We start from the raw sequence: 10692 nt of genomic DNA on the forward strand, positions 1-10692 counted from the left end.
GGGTGAGGAGAATGTGAAACCTTTGAGTCTACAGACATAGGGTTTACACCGTTGTGTATAATTTTTCTAGGAACCCTACAAGGCCTGTCAGGGAAGATAGGGTAGAATCCTGAGAATGCTCCCACACAGTGCTGATGGGGAAGGACCACTATCCCATCCACTACTACAACTCTGGAGACACAGCTCTCCTATCTCCCCTATATGACACAAGGCCTAATCTACAGAGAAAGAGCATCCAAACCTGAGTCACAAGGCACTGGGGAAAAACTCCCGAACTGAGGGTAGAGAAACAAGGCCAACACCCACATTTTTGCACAGATGCATCTCCCATAAAGAAAACAAATTATTAACTTACAGGGCACTGTTGCAGGCCCACTTCAACTGGGAGTTAAGAACATGGAGAAGGAGTATCTGTCCCCTACCATGGACAAGGAGGGACAGGAATGTGCTCTTGTCCTGGCATTGCATCTACAGGAGGGGCAGGAAACTCTTCAACGGTCAGTAACCCCACACCCCAGTTCACAGTGCTAAGTCTGAGGCTTCCTCAGAACATTAGAGATCTCCTCACTCCCTCACCACTGCCACCAGGCTAAGAAGCATGGAGTCAAAACAGTGGAATATAGCTGGGCCAAGTGCAAGAAACCACGTGTGGGAAGAGGCACAAAGGGAAGGCACAGCAAACCCGGGAGATATTAGCAAAGTATCATGAAAGGGATTTGAATTTCCTCGTCATCAGAAGGCTATTACTGCCATAACGACTTTTAATCCCAGCCTACCTCTCATCTACATGACCACAAACCCCTACACTAAGGCCTTTCTGAGGGAAAATCGCTCATCGATAACCTAAAAACTATCCCCTTTCAATGCCAGTGGGCTGATGAAAAAAATAAAAAGAATAAAAAACCCATTTACCCCAATGCACTATCCTATACAACATATGCTATTGCTTTTAACAAAAATTAGAAGCCAAGACATCCCTTTTTATCTTTAGTGAGATATTTATTTGTGTTAAAACCAAATTAAGGTCCCAGTGCGGAGTTCAGGATGCTGGGACCTCAGACCATGCTGGGCGCCCGCCTCCCGCCCGCCGTGGCCCGACCGCGTCCAAGAAGGCCCAGCGGAGGCTCCGGGGAAGGTGACCCTGGCAGGCGGCCAGGCCCGCGACATCGAAATCGACGTCCGTTGCCCACGGAGCGCGGGAGGACGCACCTGCAGCCTGACGAGCGCTCGCACCCGCGGGACACAGCGCATGGATTCCGCGAGTACACTGTCGCGGCCACGGCATCCCGGGCCAGCACCGCGGCCTCGGCTCCCTGCTCTGCGGCTCTATGCCCAAGGCGGCTTTGGGTTCTGAATGTTCCAGTTCCTCAGCATCCAGTCGCGGGATGCCCAGGGACGGCCTTACAACAGCGCAGGCTGCTGTGCAGCTGGGGCGCCCGCATGGCCGGGGCCGTGATGGTCGTATTTCCCATGGACGCCATCAAGGTGAAGTTCATCCACCGCCAGACCTCCCCAGACGTCCAGTGCAGAGGAGTCTCCCACCAGGGTTAGAGAGATTGTGTGGGAACAAGGGGACCCAGCGGGGCCTCACGGCCCCCGCGCTGAAGCAGGGCTGGAACCAGACCATCCGCTTCTTCTCCTGACCCCCTGCATAGCTGGTACCGAGGGGACAACCCCAGCAAGCCCATGAACCCGCTGGTCGCTGGGGCCTTCGGAGCCATTGCAGGCACAGCCAGTGTCTTGGGAAACGCTCCACTGCACGGGATCGAGACCCGGATGCGGGGCCTGGAAAGCACAAATGCAGAACACACGGGACTGCGGCTGCAAATCCTGAGAAAGGAAGGGCTCAAGGCCTTCTACAACGGCATTGTCCCCCACCTGGGCCGGGTCTGCCTGGATGTGACCACAGTGTTTATCCTCTGCCATGAGGTAGGAAAGCTGCTCAACAGTGTGGAAGACGGAGTAAGCCCGGAAGGGCCTTGAGGGGACCGCCCCAGGCACCTCCAGAGCGGCCACCACCCTTGTCTCACAGGATTCCAGTGCAGAAATGCCAAGCGGCCCCTGCCCAGGTCCCTCGAGCTCTGTGACCTGCCTTGTGCATTATGACGTCAAGTCTGTGTGTCCCCTAGGGCCATGTCGCCCCGTGGTCTGTATGTGACACCGGCCCTGTGTCCACTCGTCTGGCCCGGTGTTGGCTGGATGTCCATCTGGCCTGTGAGTCTGTACCCCCTTGTCCATGTGCTTACTGTGAGCCCTGGGCCTGTGATTCATGTTCTGCGTCATGTGACACTGCGCCCCATCTCCCAGGGTGCCCGTGTGGCCTGGGTCCTCGAGCCTGTCGCCCTGGCCCAGTCCCAGTCCACTGCCTTCCACCCTGCCCTGGCCTACCACAGCTGCCTCCAGGCCTCGGCCTGGTTTCACCGCATTCTCGGGATTACACCCCTGACCCCCAAATCCCGCCCACCACCAGCGCTTCTCCCACTATTGGCTTAACTGGCCCGCTGGCCCTCCCTACGCCCAGGAGAGGGTGACACCCACCACTCTCAGGATCACCCTGCCAAGGCAGAGTAAACCGGATCCTATTGCAAAAAATAAAAAATAAAAAGTATGAAGCAGAGAAGAAGATAAGGTACGAGGAAAAAGGGTAAGAAGTTTTTTTGTTTTTTTTTTTTTTGAGACAGAGTCTTGCTCTGTTGCCCAGGCTGGAGTGCAGTGGCACGATCTTGGCTCACTGCAACCTCCGCCTCCCGGGTTCAAATGATTCTCCTTCCCCAGCCTCCCGAGTAGCTGGGATTACAGGCACGCCCCACCAAGCCCGGCTAATTTTTGTATTTTTAGTAGAGACGGGTTTCACTATGTTGCCCAGGCTGGTCTGGAACTCCTGGCCTCAAGTGATCCGCCCACCTCGGCCTCCCAAAGTGCTGGGAATACAGGCGTGAGCCATTGTGCCTGGCCGGGTTGGAAGAAATTTGATATCACATAAACTTTGCATACTGGAAATATATTTATAATATTTTAAATGTAAAAAGTATTATAAATATATTTATATTTATAAATATTAATATAAAATATTAAATTTAATTATTTTAAATGTTTAAGTAAAAACAAATGGGGAAAGATGATATCAAAATAATTTTTGAAAGAGCAGGAAACTATAAACTGAACAAACAAATTTGGAAAAGAGCAAATAGAAATGGAATAACTTAAACATAAAGAAATTTAATATACAATATGTGAGTTAATTATAAAATTAGACTAAGTTGATGATGAGAGAATTAGTAAACTGGATTAATGAACTGGAATTTTGAGCAGAACAAATATAACCAAATAAAAGGAAGAGAAACAAAATAATAGCAATATGTATGTAATTATACATATGTGAAGAATAGAAAGAGAAAGAGTAAAGCACAATTATTTCACTTGAATCCATACAAATAATGTCATACTAATAAATAATTATTTACAAATTTCTGAAATTAAAAACCAGACATGTGCCTAAAAGAGACACTGTGCCTGAAAGAGAGCAATAAAGAGGCCGGGTGCGGTGGCTCATGCCTGTAATCTCAGCACTTTGGGAGGCCAAGGTGGGCGCAACATTTGAAGTTAGGAGTTTGAGACCAGCCCGGGCAACATGGTGAAACCTCGTCTCTACTAAAAATACAGAAAAATTAGCCAGGCATGGTGGCCGACACCTGTGATCCCAGCTACTCTGGAGGCTGAGGCAGGAGAATCGCTTGAACCTGGGAGGCTGAGGTTGCGGTGAGCCAGGATTGCACCATTACACTCCAGCCTGGGTGACAGAGAAAGACTCCATCTCCGAAAAAAAAAAAAAAAAGTGAGAGAGCAATAAAGAAAGATATCCAACACGATAAGTCAAACTGCATAACACCAAAGAGAATGAAGAAAATTAAAATCCATGAGAGAGAGAGAGAGAGAATCTACACAGGTGAGAATAAAATCTCCACAGCCCATGGCAGAGCCAGAAAACTGAGAAGGAGATACTAAGAGTGCTGAAAAATTATTGTTCAACCTATAATTGAATACACAGCTAGCATATTTTTAAATAAATAAGGGTAAACTAAATAACCTTCGAAAGTAAACACACACACACACACACACACACACACACACAAAGAGAAATTTCATCTACCAACAGGAGCATCTTAAGTGTACACTTTAAGAGGATAGAAAAGTTGTCTTATATAAAATTTAGGGAATCAAAATTAAATATAAAAAATTTGTGGACAAAGGGAATTATGATGTTGGACTTTGAACTAAAGAAACCACCAAGTTCTTGGCAGCATAGTTTTCAAAAGTATTAAGATGAAATAAAAGTGTAATAAAATAATATATCAAATCGCCTGCTTCTTGAAAAATTTGATGTCAAAATCTGTTTTTCGGATAATTGTTTTCATAATTTATTAATCATCTATGATATTTGTATCACACATTATGCAAAAATTTGATTATTCTTTTATCAGAACTAATTAGCATAAAAGGGCTAACAGAAATTGCCCATAAGCATCTGGACACCCAGGATGACTGAGTCATAAGCCCATAACAGGGTTGAGGATGATGAGATGATAAGGTCCACCCAGTACATGACCACAGAGCAACTCACCAGCAACAGAATGGTCTGTGTGGCCCTTTTCTCTGGGGAGGCTTTTGCAGAGAGGTTGGTGCTGGGAAGGTACTGGGGTTGTCTCTGATGTCTGGACAAAATAATTACCATGTATGCCCTTGAGAGAAACATGATTGCTACAAAGAAGACATCTGTAAGTAGTGGCAGCATGAAAAACAGGCTCCTGATGTTGTCCCTTATGTAAGAAAGTGAACAGTATTTACTGATACTTAGCACATTGCTATTGGTCAGATTAGAAGAGGCCACAGTGGAGGAGGGTAGGTTATTACTGAGAAACAAATTGAGAACCCAAAGAAGTGAAAGATGCAACGTGTGAATTTCTGTTTAATTCTTGCAGACCAGGAGGTGCTGGAGCTAATGGTGACAGCCTGGAACATACTCCGGAGGCAGGTGGTACAGATGGAGAGCCCTCATCCCTCTATGCATGTAGAAGAATACCTTACACTTGAAGTCATTCTGAAAATACTGTGACTCAAACAGGTCTGGAGATGCCAAGAAGCTCACAGTGAGGAGCATCACTAAGTGGACAAGGGCCAGGTCAGTGGGCTTAGGCCTGCAGTCCAGAGGGAGTGTGCAGATACAGAAGAAAAGGAGGAAGGTGTTGGCTGTGAGTCTAATACCGGCTTGGAAAAAAAGGGCAATTTTTAATAGTATCATAAGTGGAACAAGGTCATCTTAATCATGAAGAGGAATCATATTTTATATATCTGAAAAAAGCAATAGATATCCTATCATCACTATTTATTGCATGGTCAAAATTATTACCAACATTATCATTTTAATTTTACCCGTTTATCTCGATTAACCCCAACTATCTTATATAAATTCTTTAAAATGTAGCCTGAGCTTTATTTTATAACAAATAAATATCATAAAATACATATCTCAAACATCCACACATCCACAATCACACCCATGTAGGGTGCACATTATCTATACTCATAGAGTACTTGTGGTTCACTCCTCAGGAAGCATTTCCTTCCTTTCTGAATTTCTCAAATCGCTGAACATTCTCAGGTCTCGAATTTTTTTCTTCGTAAAAGCTTTTCAGCTTCTAAGAATATATATATTTCAATGCTCAAAGACAAAAAACTGTCCACTAAAAATTTTATCCTCAGAAAAACTATCAATTAAAAATAAATAAAAATAAAGACATTTCAGATAAATAAAAACCGAGGCAATTTCTTGATAGCAGACAGATCATTTGAGAAAGAATAAAAATAAGTTTTCAGGCTGAATGCAAGTAATCCCAGATAATTTCAATGCCCCAAAAAGACAAAGAGGACTAGTAAATGTAACAAATATTTAAGGCAATATAAGAAATATTTTTCCCATATTACTGATTGTCAAAAGCAACTTTGTAATATTGTTTGTAATTGCATCTTCAGTGCAATTTATATAACATAAAGAAATTTAATTTATTTGCCAATAACAGCACAGAGAAGGTGGGTTCAAAAAAAGCTATATTGGGCTAAGAAAATCTGTCCAGATAATAACTTGTATCCACAAAGATTTAAAAAAATACGTTAGTAAAACTGAAAGATTAAAATAATACCATGAATAATAAGAAGTTTAACAAAATAAACCTGCAAATATACAAGTGCTCTTTTTTCTTATTTCAGCTAATTTAAAACAAATAAAATTATATGAGCAGATAACTATAAAAACATATTGTGTTTGTAACATATGTAGATTTAAACATCAGTACCCAAACTAGCAGGGAAAGAGAGAATAAAGTTGTACAGGAGTAACATTTTCATAAAAAGAACATAGGGTTAAAATGTGATGCTCCAACAAATACATACATACATATACATAGTGTAATTCTCAAATTAATGTAATTAGCAGGTACTATTATGTGTACCTGCTGGTGCCCTAATCTTGGACTTCTCAGCCTCCATAACTGTGAGAACTAAGTTTAGACTCTGTATAAATTGCCTATTCTAAAATATTTTGTTACAGAAATAGGGTTAGCCTAAGACAACATTCATGGACATCCATGCTATAAATTAAATCACCAGAACTTATTTATTTTATATCTAAAAGTTTGCACTTTTGATCAACATGTCTTCATTTCTTCCACCCACCACCCCCTAGGAACCACTGTGTGCTCTCTGTTTCTATGACTTTGACATTTTTGGCTTCATACATGAGTGAAATTAAACAGTATTTGTCATTCTGTGTCTAGCTTATTTCACTTAAGCTAATGTCCTCTAGGTTCATTCATATTGTTGCAAATGGCAGAATTCTCTTTTTTATGGCTGAATAATATTCCATTATATAAATATTCCATAATTTATCCATTCATCTATTAATGGATACGTAGATTGTTTGCATGTCTCAGTCATTGTAAATAATTCTGCAATGAACATAGAAGTGCAGATGTCTCTTCTAGAGAGTAATTTTATTTTCTTTGGTTGTATATCTGAAAGTGAAATTGCTGGATAATATGGTAATTCTGTTTTAATTATTTGAAAAAGGTTCACAGTGTTTTTTATAATGGTTGTACTAATATTTCTGTATTTTTAAGGGCATGTTATACTCTGTTGGGAGACAGTTTTTATAGACCTGTTGGTTAATTTGTTTTATATCTTATATAAGCTTCCATTTGGACAATCTTTTCAAGGATGTTTCTAAATAACCAACAGCCTTGTGTGAAGTGAGTAGTGTCTCTTTTTAGAGCAGAGGTCAAATACATACATAAATAATTTAATAAAAATTATGTTTTCCCAGAGGCAAAGGTTGGGAAGGTTTTATTTGAAACACTTTATTGATTTTTCAGAAAAATTCTCTGTATTTTGGTGAAGTAAGAGAGTAGTCCTTGAATGGAAGAGAGGACAAAAAGGGAACCCCAAAATACATGACGTGCTGAGAACCCCAAAGTCCAGTGGAATTCACATCAGGCATACATTCCAGAGAGGTTCTGAGTGAAATCCCTGCTAGAAAATTTAGCCATATGAGATGAAGGAATTCCCCAAATTTAGAGGTATCTCCTAAGCCAAGAAGCAAAATGATGGAGCGGGGCAGGGGCTCAATCCTTAAGAGTTTTTCAATTTTAGAGGAACTGGGAAAGCACATGGGGACCTCCTCATCTAACAGGGTGGGGGATATGAGATCCTGATGCAACATCAGAACAGCAATAAAACATTGATTAGTTGGTGGGCAAGGGTCCTTGGCATGGCGGGCTAAGATTGGCTCCCTAGTGGCTGGGAGTGAGGTCTAAGGCTCAAGACAGCCTGTGCTGAGTAGGCAGGAAGGCAACTCATCAGCTTGGGTTTGATAAAAGGAAGGTTTAGAGGTATCTCCCTCAATCTTGGGGAGTGACCCTCGCAGCAGAAAAATTGTGGCCAGAGTCACAGAGAAAAATTGTGGCAAAAGGAGCCACTCCTTTTACTGGAACTTGAGGCAGTCAGACAGCAGGTACCACATGGCTTGGGGCAGTTGCTGGAGATTTTTCTGAGGTCCAGGGACAAAGAGTCACAGCCCACCATAAAGATAATCTGGTCACAGCTGCCAATGTGGCTGTAAGCAGTGAGCCATTCATGAGTTTTTAGAGCACAGCCACACTGGCATAGACGTCCGACTGGGAGCTGAAGGGTTTCAGGTTCTGCGTGAAAGTCACCTCAGCTGCGATCCATAAGATGGAGGCTGAAGGCTGCTCCAAGGGCTGGGCCCTGCTTCATTGTGTCTTCACTGTGGTCAGACGGGAGTCACTCATCTTTACTGGGAACGCTTTGTGTCAAAAAATGTTATTAGACTTGAGATCTTCTTGGATAATATTCTTGACATGGAAGTAGTTCATGCCCTAGGCAGTCTGTGGGGCCATGTCAATTAGCTGGACAATATAATATAATATAATTAATATAATATAATATAATATGTAACATAATATAATATGTTGCGATATAATATATGTCAGACATTATATAATGATGTCATAATACATTGTGACATCATAATACATATATTATGATGTCACAATGTATTATGACATATATGTAATACATTGTGATATCATAATATATTATACCATAATATATATGGTATAATACATTGTGATATCATAACATAACATTTTGATTTTTTAATATATTTTATATTTTTTTATAAAATAACATAAATTATAATAATATGACATCATATTGGACAAAATTTTATTATATTACATTATATTACATATCGTAGTATATTGTGATATTATAACAAAATTTTGTCATATAATCTTATAAGAAAATTGATTTAAATTTTGTAAAAACATTAGCATATAAACTTAATAGAACCTAAGAAAATTATCTGCTCTCATGTAAATGACCACTTTTTCGATAACTCTGTGAAGGCCAGCTATGAGTGTGAAAAGTGTCTGCTACTTACTTTATGAGACATTGACTTCCAAATCATCACTGTTATTAACCAGTGTCCTTGCAAGATAAGAGAATATTTTACTCTAAGAAAGTATTTCCTTTTCTTTTTTTTTTTTTTTGAGAGGAGTCTCGCTCTGTCGCCCAGGCTGGAGTGCAGTGGCGCGATCTCGGCTCACTGCAAGCTCCACCTCCTAGGTTCAAGCCATTTTCCTGCCTCAGCCTCCCAAGTAGCTGAGATTACAGGCGCCCGCCACCGGGTCCGGCTGATTTTTTGTAATTTTAGTAGAGACGGAGTTTCACCGTGTTAGCCATGATGGTCTCAATCTCCTGACCTCGTGATCCACCCGCCTCGGCCTCCCAAAGTGCTGGGATTACAGGTGTGAGCCATCACGCCCGGCAGAGAGCATTTCCATAGATACCATAATAGGAATTTTGCTCACTTTGGTTAATAAATTATTATAACTTTTTTGGTTATTAATAGTTTATGTCATTATTAAAAATATACTTCTACAGATAACACATAGCACAGGTGTTTTGATTTGTCCTTTAACCTCAGGTCAAATTTAAAAATTTTTATTCAAATTTTATTTATTTTCAATAAAAGAGACCTTGTATCTACCATGTGCTGTAACATCTGTACTTTGTTAGAAAGACAAATTCTCAGACAAAACTCATGACTATTTTGAAATTCTCAGACCAAATTCAAGCCTATTTTTATCAAAATCTAGATTTTAGGTAATGTTTCTAGGTGTTTCCTTTCAATAAAAATTCAAACCAAAACAAATTAAAAATGTGTAGGTCATTCCCATGCCTATCAATAATTTTTCAGTGGGGTACTTTTATTTTTAAGAGAGATATTGTTTATATGTATGTATTGATGTGTCAATCCGGTACAGTTAATATTGTACGTTTTTTTTTTTGACAGCATCTCAATCTGTCAGTCAAGGTGGAGTGTAGTGATGCAGTCACAGCTCACTGCAGCCTTCACCTCCCAGACTCGAGCAATCCTCCCAAGTCAGCATCCCAAATAACTGCACCATCTACAAGTGTGCACCATCTACAAGTGTGCACCATCTACAAGTGTGCACCATCATGCCCAACTAATTTTTCAAAAATTTTTGTAGAGATGAGGTCTCACTATGTTGCCCTAGTGAGGTCTTGTTATGTTGCCTAGGCTAGTCTCAAACTCCTGAGCTCTGGCTTCCCAAAGGGATGGAATTACAAATGCAAGCCACTATTTCTGGCCAAGATTGGACCTTTCAATGAGCTCACATCTTACTTTTTAAAAAACCTAATTAAAAGATAAAGTCTGAGTAACAAACGGGTTTACAGTAATGATTATTAACTTGGATACTTCTATTCTTAAAGAAAAATTGTTTATATGTGCGTATTGATGTTTTAAAAAGTACAGTTAAGATTGAATCTTTCTCTTTTGTTTTTGAGACAGAGTCTCACTCTGTCACCCAGGCTTGTGTGTAGCTGCCCAGTCACATCTCACTGAAGCCTCAACCTCCCAGACTCAAGGGATCCTGCTATGTCAGCATCCCAAGTAGCTGGGAATACAGGCATGCACCGTCATGCCTCATTTTTTTTTTTTTTTTTTTTGTATTTTTGGTAGTGATGTGGTCTCACTATATTGCCCAGGCTGCTCTCAAACTCCTAAGCTCAAGTGAGCCTCCTGTCTTGTCA

The 10692-nt window shown here is 41.1% G+C and overlaps 1 pseudogene; it reads right to left on the reverse strand.

Moving 5' to 3' along the window:
• Positions 1–4425: 4425 nt before the first annotated feature.
• On the reverse strand, positions 4426–5158 carry LOC115935369 (vomeronasal type-1 receptor 94-like; annotated as a pseudogene).
• Between the last annotated feature and the right edge of the window lie 5534 nt (positions 5159–10692).

The sequence above is a fragment of the Gorilla gorilla genome, chromosome 6, assembly GCF_029281585.2.
Source record: "Gorilla gorilla gorilla isolate KB3781 chromosome 6, NHGRI_mGorGor1-v2.1_pri, whole genome shotgun sequence".
Lineage (NCBI taxonomy): Eukaryota > Metazoa > Chordata > Mammalia > Primates > Hominidae > Gorilla > Gorilla gorilla.